Source organism: Marmota monax, unplaced genomic scaffold, assembly GCF_021218885.2.
Source record: "Marmota monax isolate L192 unplaced genomic scaffold, Marmota_monax_Labrador192_F-V1.1 WCK01_AAM20220418_F8-fsc00293, whole genome shotgun sequence".
Lineage (NCBI taxonomy): Eukaryota > Metazoa > Chordata > Mammalia > Rodentia > Sciuridae > Marmota > Marmota monax.
The window spans coordinates 1,368,955-1,378,035 of record NW_026694586.1 but is presented as its reverse complement, the minus strand read 5'-3'; the positions used below and the strand labels follow the sequence as shown (position 1 = coordinate 1,378,035).

The 9,081-nt window shown below is 56.8% G+C and overlaps 1 pseudogene; it reads left to right on the top strand.

Annotated features, from left to right (window-relative positions):
- The first annotated feature begins 968 nt into the window (after nt 1-968).
- The window catches only part of LOC124077227 (C2 domain-containing protein 2-like), a 159,212-nt pseudogene continuing 151,099 nt past the window's right edge, over nt 969-9,081 (top strand).

Genomic DNA, 9,081 nt, shown 5'->3' with positions numbered 1-9,081 from the left:
GCTCCCCAAGGTGGGACAGGCATTCTGCCTGGAAGGGCGAATCCCCTCTACCCATACTGTGGCAGGATAAGTGTTCCCAGCCTAGAGCAGGGAAACCCCTCTAACTTGGCTGTGCCAATATACAAGCTTCCCCAGACACCCAGTTGGGTGGGGTCTCCCAAATACAGGGGCAAGTCCCCTCTACCCTGACTTTGGTGGTATACAAGCTATACAAGACCCCAGCATGCAGGTGGTAGAGGTCTGCCACCTGGAGGGACCATCCCCTCTACTTTGGCTGGTGCCATGTAAGAGCTCCCAGGACACTCAAGTGGGAGACGTCTCCCAACTGGAGGAGCAAGTCCCCGCTATCCTAGCTGGGAGTTATAGTATCTCCCTCAGTCACCCAGGTGGGAGGGGTTTCCCGACTGGAGGTTCCAGTCGCCTGTAACCTGGCTGCAGTGGTATAGGAGCTCCCCTGACACCCAGGTGGGAGGGGTCTCTCGCCTGGAGGGGCTAGTCTTTGCTACCCTGACTGGATGGTATAAGAGTCCCCCAGACACCCAGGTGGGAGGGGTATCCAGCCTGGCAGGGCGAGTGCCCTCTACCCTGGCTGCAGTGGTGGTAAATGAGCTCCCCTTGTCACCGAGGTTGGAGGTGTCTTTGCCTGGAGAGGTGAGTGCCCTCTAACCTGACTGCAGCAATATACAAGATCCCCACAACACTCAGGTGGGAGCGGTCTCCCGACTGGAGGCGCGAGTCCCTTCTACCCTGGTTGTGGCAGTGTAATAGCTCCCCCAACATCCAGTTGGGAGGTGTCTCCTGCCTGGAAGGGTGAGTCCCCTCTACCCTGCCTGTGGAGGTATAAGAGTTCCCCCAGACACCCAGGTGAAAGGGGTCTCCCAACTGGAGGGGCGAGTCCTTGTTACCCTGGCTGCAGCTCTATAGGACCCCCCCCATACAAACCCATGTGTGAGGGTTCTCTTGCCAGGATGGGTGAGTCCCTGCTACTCTGGCTGCACCTAGATATGAGCTCCCCTTGACACCCAGGTGAAAAGGGTATCCTGCCTGGAGGGGCCAGTCCTTGCTACCCTGGCTGCAAATGTACACAAGCCCCCGTCACACACACACACACACACACACACACACACACACACACACACACACTGGACAACCAGGTGGAAGTGATCTCATGACCTTAGGGGTGAGTCCCCTCTATATGGGCTGAGGCAGAATGCAAGCTAGCCTGGACACCAAGGTGGGAGGGATCTCTCACCTGGAGGAGCCAGTCCACTCTACCCAGACTGCAGAGGTATAAGAGCTCCCACACACAACCATGTCTTTTTTCATTCACCCAGACCCAGGTGCTAGAACTTGGCTCTCCATTACTGGGCCCTGCTCCTTTCTTGATACCCTGGCTGCCCTTCTCAAGGACCCAGTTCCTGTCGCTTAGTTTCTGGCTCCTTTTACCAGACCCCTCATGTGCCTCTTCTCTGATTCTCTCATGCTGTGGTATCCTGACAGTGCCCAGACTCTCCACTACCCATGCTTAGCTCAAGCCTAGGCTCCTCAAATGGGTCCTGCAGCCCACTGTCCCCTCCTAACATGCACAAGCCAGATATCTCCTCACAGTACCCTCTTTTGCCCCTAATTGGTCCAGGTCCCTCTCTGAGGATGTACTCACCTGGGGCAGAGGAGCGGATTTGGCTGGTCTCTGCACCCTGAATGCTCCCTAAAAGAAACAGCCCTACCAGTCACCTGAGTCCCCTTCACCACCTGAACCTTGAGGCCTGGCAGTTAACGTGGGATTTGCTCCAACCTACTCCTGAGCAATCTCCTTCCTTCCCTCCCCTGTCCTCTGGCTTTGCATCCTGCCCCTACCCCAACCCAGCCCTCCCTAACCCTGACCCTTTGTGCTCCAGTCTCTGGGTCTGGGCTTTCAACTGAGCCCCTGACCACATTCCTCATGCCCCTTGGCATAGCATGGAGTCTGTTGGGTCTGACCTGGGGGCCTCTTACTTGGGCCCCCCAGGGGGCTCACCTAAGTGCTCCTTGCACTTCCCTCTGTCTCCTGGTTCTCATGCAGCCCCTACCTCCCTTCCCCTCATGCTTTTTCCTGGCACTTGCAGGTCTCCTGCTCCTTGTGTCCCTCATCACAATTGGCTGGGTGAGTCCCTTGCCTGGGGCCTGTCTTGGGTCATGGCTCTCACCCTAAAGTGCAACAACCATGACCCCCTGTCATGCCCTCCCTTCACACTCCTCCTTGCCCCCTTCCTTTGCCTGGCCACCCTTGCCATTTCCCTGGGCCTGTATTCAAATCTGAGCCAGGGCGCCTATGGGAAACAGAGCTCTGCCCCTCACCTGGCTTCTTGCTCTCCCTGGGTGCTTGGTCCGGCACTGGAAATCCTAACACTTGGAACTGGCCCTGGGTCTGGAGCCTGACTGACCCATGCTGGATCCCCTGCCTTCCCTCCCTAATCTTGTCCAGTATCCTGAGCCCCCTGCTCAAACCCTTGCCCTTGTCTCTCAGTTCCCTGGTGTGGCTCCTCAATTGAGCCTCTGGTGAGCCTTCTTGCTCACTGCTTTCTGGGCAGTGTCTGAGGGCCCCTTGCTGCGGCAGCTTCCCTACTCCCCCTTGGCTTGCCTGTCTCTCAGTACCCTAGGGCAGCCCTGCCTTTCCAGCCCGGCATTCCCTGCTCTCCCTTGGCCTGGGCCCTTCTCTAGGTCCATTAACTTGGCTCCTTGCTGGGGTCCTGGCCCCCACCCCACCCAAAACTGTCCTGCGGGCCTTCAGGCTGTGCCCTCCCTCAGCCCTCCTGTCCTTTCTGTCTCTGCCACACCTGCTTTCCTGATCACCTAAATAGGATGCTCATCCAGGCCAGGGGACTTGACCTGGCCTCTTGGCCCTGGGACTCCTTTTGGGAAAACGTAGCCCTACACCATACCTTGGCCCTTTGGCTTCCCTCAGCTGGGGCCCTGCTCCTGACCCCTGACTCCCTGCAGTGGACCTGGGCCTTGAGCCCTCCTCCCCCTGTGTCACCCACTCCACTTTCCTCCCTCCTGATGCTCCCCCTCCATGTTCCTCTTCATTCACCCAGGCCCAGGTGCTAGCACTTGGCTCTCCATTACTGGGCCTGGCTCCTTGCTAGAGATCCTGGCTACACTTCTTAAGGACCCTTTCCCTGTCCACTGGTTTCAGCCCCATTTTCTAGCCCCCTCCTGTGCCTTCCCTCTGATCCCCTCATGTTGTGGTATCCTGACACTGGATCCTCCACTCCCTCTGCTTCTCCCTAGCCTATGCTGCTCGAATGGGTCCTAGCATCCTGACCACCCCCAACTTCTGCACACCAGGTATCCCCTCACATTACCCTCTTTGGCCCCTCCTTGGCCCCTCCTTTGGTCCATGACCCTCTCTGAGGATCTACTCACCTGGGCAAAGGAGCGGAATAGGCTCACCTATGCACCCTGAATTCTCCCTATGGGAAACACAGCCCTGCAACTCGCCTGAGTTCCCTTCACTGCCTGAACCTTGAGGCCTGACAGTTAACATGGACTTGCTCCAACACAGACCTGAGCAATCTCCTCCCTACTCTCCCCTGATCTCTGGCCTTGCATGCTGCCCCTACTGCAACTCCACCCTCTCTTACCCTGACCCTTTGTGCTCCAGTCCCTGGGCCTGGGTGTTCGCTTGAGCCCCTGACCATGTTCCTCATGGCCCTTGCCATGGCAAAGAGTCTCTTCTTGTTGGGTCTGACCTGGGGGCCCCTTGCTTGGGCCTCCTAGAGGGCTCCCCTAGGTGCCCCTTAGCTTATCCTGGTCCTCACACAGCCCCTTCCTCCCCTTACCCTTGCACTTTTATCTGGCGCTCACAGGTCTCCTGCTCCTTGAGTCCCTCATCACCATTGATCGGGTAGGTCCCTTGCCTGAGAGCCTGGCTTGGGTCCTGGGTCTTGCTCATATGTGCACCCACCCCGACCCCCTGCTGTGCCCTCCTCTCGCCCTCCTTCTGGCCTCCTTCCTTTTCCTCACCTCCCTTGCCAGGGCACTGGCCCTAGATTCTCCTCTGATCCAGGGCTCCTTATGGGAAAAATGTCCTGCTCTTCACCTGGGCCCCTTGCTCTCCCTGAGTGCTTGGTTCTCCACCAGGAATCCTGAAACCTGGAGGTGGTCCTGAGCCTAGAGTCTGACTGCCCCCTGCTGGATCCCCTTCCTTCCTTCCCACATATAGTCCACTGTCCTCAGCTACCTGCCCAAGCCCTGGCCCTTGGCTCTGTTTCCTGGCCTGGCTCCTTGCTTGAGCATCTGGTGGCCATTTTTGCTCACTGCTTTTCTGGCATTGTCTGAGGGACCCTCATTGGGGCCACTTCCAAGCTCCCCTTGGCTTCTCTGTACTACAGTACCCTAGTGCAGACCCACCAACCCAGTCCAGGGTTCCCTTCTCTCCCCTGTCCTGGGCCCTCCTCTAGGTCCCTTGCCTGGGCTCCTTGCTGGTGTCCTGACCCCAACCCCACCCACACCCATCCTGCATCCCTTCAGGCTGTGCTCTCCTTCAGCCCTCCTGTCCTTCTGTCTCTGCCATGCCTGCTTTCCTGATCCTCTTCCCAGGATGCTCACCTGGGCCAGGCGACTTGAAATGGCTCTAGGCCCTGGGGGGTCCCTTTGAGGAAACATAGCCCTGCACTTTGCCTTGGCCCTTTGGCCTCTCTCAGCTGGGGCCCAGCTCCAAACACCTGACACCCTGCAGTGGACCTGGACATTGAGCCCTTCTCCCCCTGTGCCACAAACTCTACTTTCTCCCCTCATGCTGCTCCCGCTCCATGTTTCTTTTCATTCACCCAGGACAACTGCTAGCACTTGACTCTCCATTACTGGGCCAGCTCCTTGCTTGAGACTCTGGCTGCTGGGTTTCTGTTCTCACGACTAAAAGGCTCAGGGGTCACTCCAGTTAAACTGAGATACTTGGGCTGCACAAAATAACCACACAAGAGACACAGATATCTTTTTCTTTGGGGTCGCTGTGACGGCTCCTCTGACCTTAAGGGTCTGCAAGAGGAGAGAGCGAGAGCACATGCTGACCCCTTTTATTGAGGAGAAGCTATTCAAATGAGGCAAGGGGTCAGGTTTCAGGGGGCTGAGTCTATCTTCATAATTTCCACTGTCAGCAGGTTGACTGACACCTGGGTAGGCCACACCCAAGGGCACAGTAAGAGAAGGGGACACACACAAGGCACTTCCATGGAAGATTCTATCCTAAACAGGGCAAGGGGTTATATTACAAAGGAACAGGTGAGTATAGCTTCACCCATGGAGGTGTAGAAAGACACACCCATGCACAAGACACCTACCCTCAAACCCAACAAGGGTAGGGAAATCTCTGCCACATTTCTGTGACTGAGAGCCTCAGCACCCAATGTGACTCAGTCATGTGTAAGGTTGGTCTCCCATACCTGGCTACCCTTCTTGAGGAACCTTTCCCTATTCCTTGGTTTCAGGCCCCTTTTGCCAGACCTCTCCTGTGCCTTCCCTCTGATCCCCTCATGCTGTGGTATCCTGGCACTGCCTGAACCCTCCACTCCCCCTGCTTCTCTCAAGCCTATGCTTCTCGAATGGGTCCTGGCAGGCCAAAGCCCCCCCCCCAATTCCGCACACCAGATATCCCCTCACAGTACCTTCTTTGGCCCCTCCTTTTGTCCAGGTCCCTCTCTGAGGATCTACACACCTGGGGCAGAGGAGTGGAATTGGCTCGCCAATGCACACTGAATGCTCCCTATGGGAAACACAGCCCTGCAACTCGCTTGGCTCCCCTTCGCTGCCTGAACCTTGAGGCCTGGCAGTTAATATGGACTTGCTCCAACACAGCCCTGAGTGATCCCCTTCCTTCTTTCCCATGTCCTCTGGCCTTGCATGTTTCCCCTACCTCAACCCAGCCTTCTCTAACACTGACCCTTTGCGCTCCAGTCCCTGGGTGTTCACCTTAGCCCCTGACCATGTTCCTAATGGCCCTTGCCATAGCAAAGAGTCTCCTCATGTTGGATCTGACCTGGGGCCCCTTGCTGGGCCCTCCAGCTGCTCCCCTAGGTGCCCTTTGGCTTCTCCTGGTACTCACACAGCCTCTTTCTCACCTTGCTCATGGGCTTTTTTCTGGTGCACAAAGGTCTCCTGCTCCTTGGGTCCTCCATCAGCATTGATTGGGTGGGTCTCTTGCCTGGGCACCTGGCTTGGGTCTTGGGTCTAGCCCCTATGTGCACCCACACTGACCCACTGCTGTGCCCTCCCATTGTCCTCCTTCTGGCCCCCTTCCATTTCCTCACCTTCTTTGCCAGGGCAATGGCCATAGATTATCCTCTTATCCAGGGTGTCTTATGGGAAAAATGCCCTGCCCCTCATCTGGGCCCCTTGTTCTCCCTGGGTGCTTTATACAGCACCAGGAACTCTGAAACATGGAGGTGGCTATGGGCCTAGAGCCTTCTAGTCCCTGCTGGATCCCCTGCCATCCTTCCCACATTTTGTTCACTTTCCTCAGCCTTCTGCCCAAGCCCTGGTTCTTAGCTCTCAGTTCCCTGGCCTGGCTCCTCGCTTGAGCCTCTGGTGGCCCTTCTTGCTCACTGCTTTTCTCGGCATTGCCTGAGGGCCCCACGCTTGAGCCGCTTCCCAGCTCCCCTTGGCTTCCCTGTACTACAGTACCCTAGGGCAGACTCACCTCCCTGGCCCAGGATTCCCTGCTCTCCCCTGTCCTGGGCCCTCCTCTAGCTCCTTTGCCTGGGCTCCTTACTGAGGTCCTGGCTCCCATCCCACCCACACCAATCCTGTGGCCCTTCAGACTGTCCCTACTTTGGACCTCCTGTGCTTTCTTTCTCTGTCACACCTGCTTTCCTGATCCCCTTCCCAGGATGCTCACCTGGGCCAGAGGATTTGAACTTTGGGAAAGAATAGCCCTGCTCCTTGCCTGGATGTGTTTGTTTCCCTCAGCCCAGGCTTTACTCCTGAACCCTGACACCCTGCAGTGGACCTGGGCCTTGAGCCCTCCTCCCCCTGTGCCAGATGCTCCACTTTCTTTCCTCCTGCCTCTTCCTATCCATGTTTCTTTTCATTCACCCATGCCCAGGTGATAGCACTTGGCTCTCCATTACTGGGCCTGGCTCCTTGATTGAGCTTTGGGCCACACTTCTCAAGGACCTTATCTCTGTCCCTTGATTTCAGGCCCCTTTTGCAAGCCCACCCCTGTGCCTCCCCTCTGATCTCCTCATGCTGTGGTATCCAGGAACTGCCTGGACACTACTCTAACCCTGCTTCGCTATAGTCTAGGCTTCTCAAATGGGTCCTGCAGCCCACCGAACCCCCCCCTCCCAACCTCTGCATGCCAGGTATCCCCTCACAGTACCCTCTTATGCACCTCATGGACCAGGTCCATCTCTGAGGATCTACTCTCATGGGGTAGAGGAGCAGAATTGGCTGGTCTCTGCACCATGAATGCTTCCTATGAGAAACACAGCCCAGCCAGTCACCTGAATCCCCTTCACCACCTGTACCTTAAGGCCTGGCAGTTAACATTGGACTTGCTTCAACCCAGCACTGAGTGATCTCCTCCATTCCCTCACCTGCCCTCTACACTTGCATGCTGCCCCTAACCCAACACAGCCCTCCTTAACCTTGACCTTTTGTGCTCCAGTCTCCAGGCCTGGGCACTCACCTAGGCCCCTGACTGTGTTCCTCATGTCCCTTGACATAGCATGGAATCTCCTCCTGTTGGGTCTGACCTGCAGGCTCCTTACCTGGGCCCCCCAGTGGGTTCACCTAGGTGCCCCTTTTACTTCCCTCTGTCTCCTCATCCTCACGCAGCCCCTACCTTCCTTCCCATTACAATTTATCCTGGCTTTTACAGGTCTCCTGCTCCTTGGGTCCCTCATCACAATTGGTTAGGTGTGGATCCCTTGGCTGGGGCCTGTCTTGGGTCATGGCTCTAGCCCTACAGTGCACCCACCATGAACCCATGTGGTGACCTTTCATCCTCCTCTTCCTGGCCCCCTTCCCTTGTCTGGCCTCCCTTGCCAGGTCCCTGGCCATGGATTCAAGTATGAGCTAGGGCACCTTATGCAAAAGAGAGCTCTGTAACTCGCCTTGGCCCCTTCCTCTCCCTGGGTGCTTGGTCCTCCAACAGGAACTCTGATACCTGGAGGTGGCCCTAGGCCTGGAGCCTGACTGAACCCTGCTGGATGCCCTGCCTTCCCTCCCAAATCTTGTTCAGTGTCATGAGCCCCTGCCCAAGTTCTGGCCCTTGGCTCTCTGTTCCCAGGACTGGCTTCTCACTTGAGCCTCTGGTGGCTCTTTTTGATCACTGCTTTTCTGGGCATTGTCTGAGGCTCCTCAATGGGGCCACATCCCTGCTCCTCTTGGCTTTAGTCTACCTTGGTACCCTAGTGCAGCACTGCCTTCCCAGCCCAGCATTCTCTGCTCTCCTCTGGCCTGGGCCCTCCTCTAGGTCCTTTCCTGGGCTCCTTGCTGGTGTCCTGACCCCCAGCTCACCCACACCCATCCTGTGGCCCTTCAGTTCTTGGCCTTCCAGGTCCCTCTCTAAGGATCTACTCACCTGGGGCAGATGAGCAAATTTGGCTGGTTTCTGCACCCTGAATGCTCCCTATGGGAAACACAGGGAGCTGCCAGTCACCTGAGTCCCCTTCATTGCCTGTAACTTGATGCCTGGCAGTGAACATGGAACTTGCTCCAACCCAGCCCTGAGAAATCTCCTCCCTTCTTTCTCCTGACTTCTGGCCTTGCATCCTGCCTGTACCCCAACCCAGCCCTTCCTAATCCTGACCCTTTGATCTCCATTCTCTGGGCCTGGGCGATCACCTAGGCCCCTGACAGTGTTTCTCTTGTGCCTTGACATAGCATGGAGTCTCCTCCTGTTGGGTCTGACTTGGAGGCCCCCCAGCAGTCTCACCTAGGTACCCCTTGCACTTCCCTCTGTCTCCTGGTCCTTAGGCAGCCCCCACCTCCCTTCCCATTGTGCTTTTTCCTGGCACTTGCAGGTCTCCTGCTCCTTGGGTCCCTCATCACAATCGGTTGGGTAGGGTCCCGTGCCTGGGAGCTTGTGTTGGGTAATGT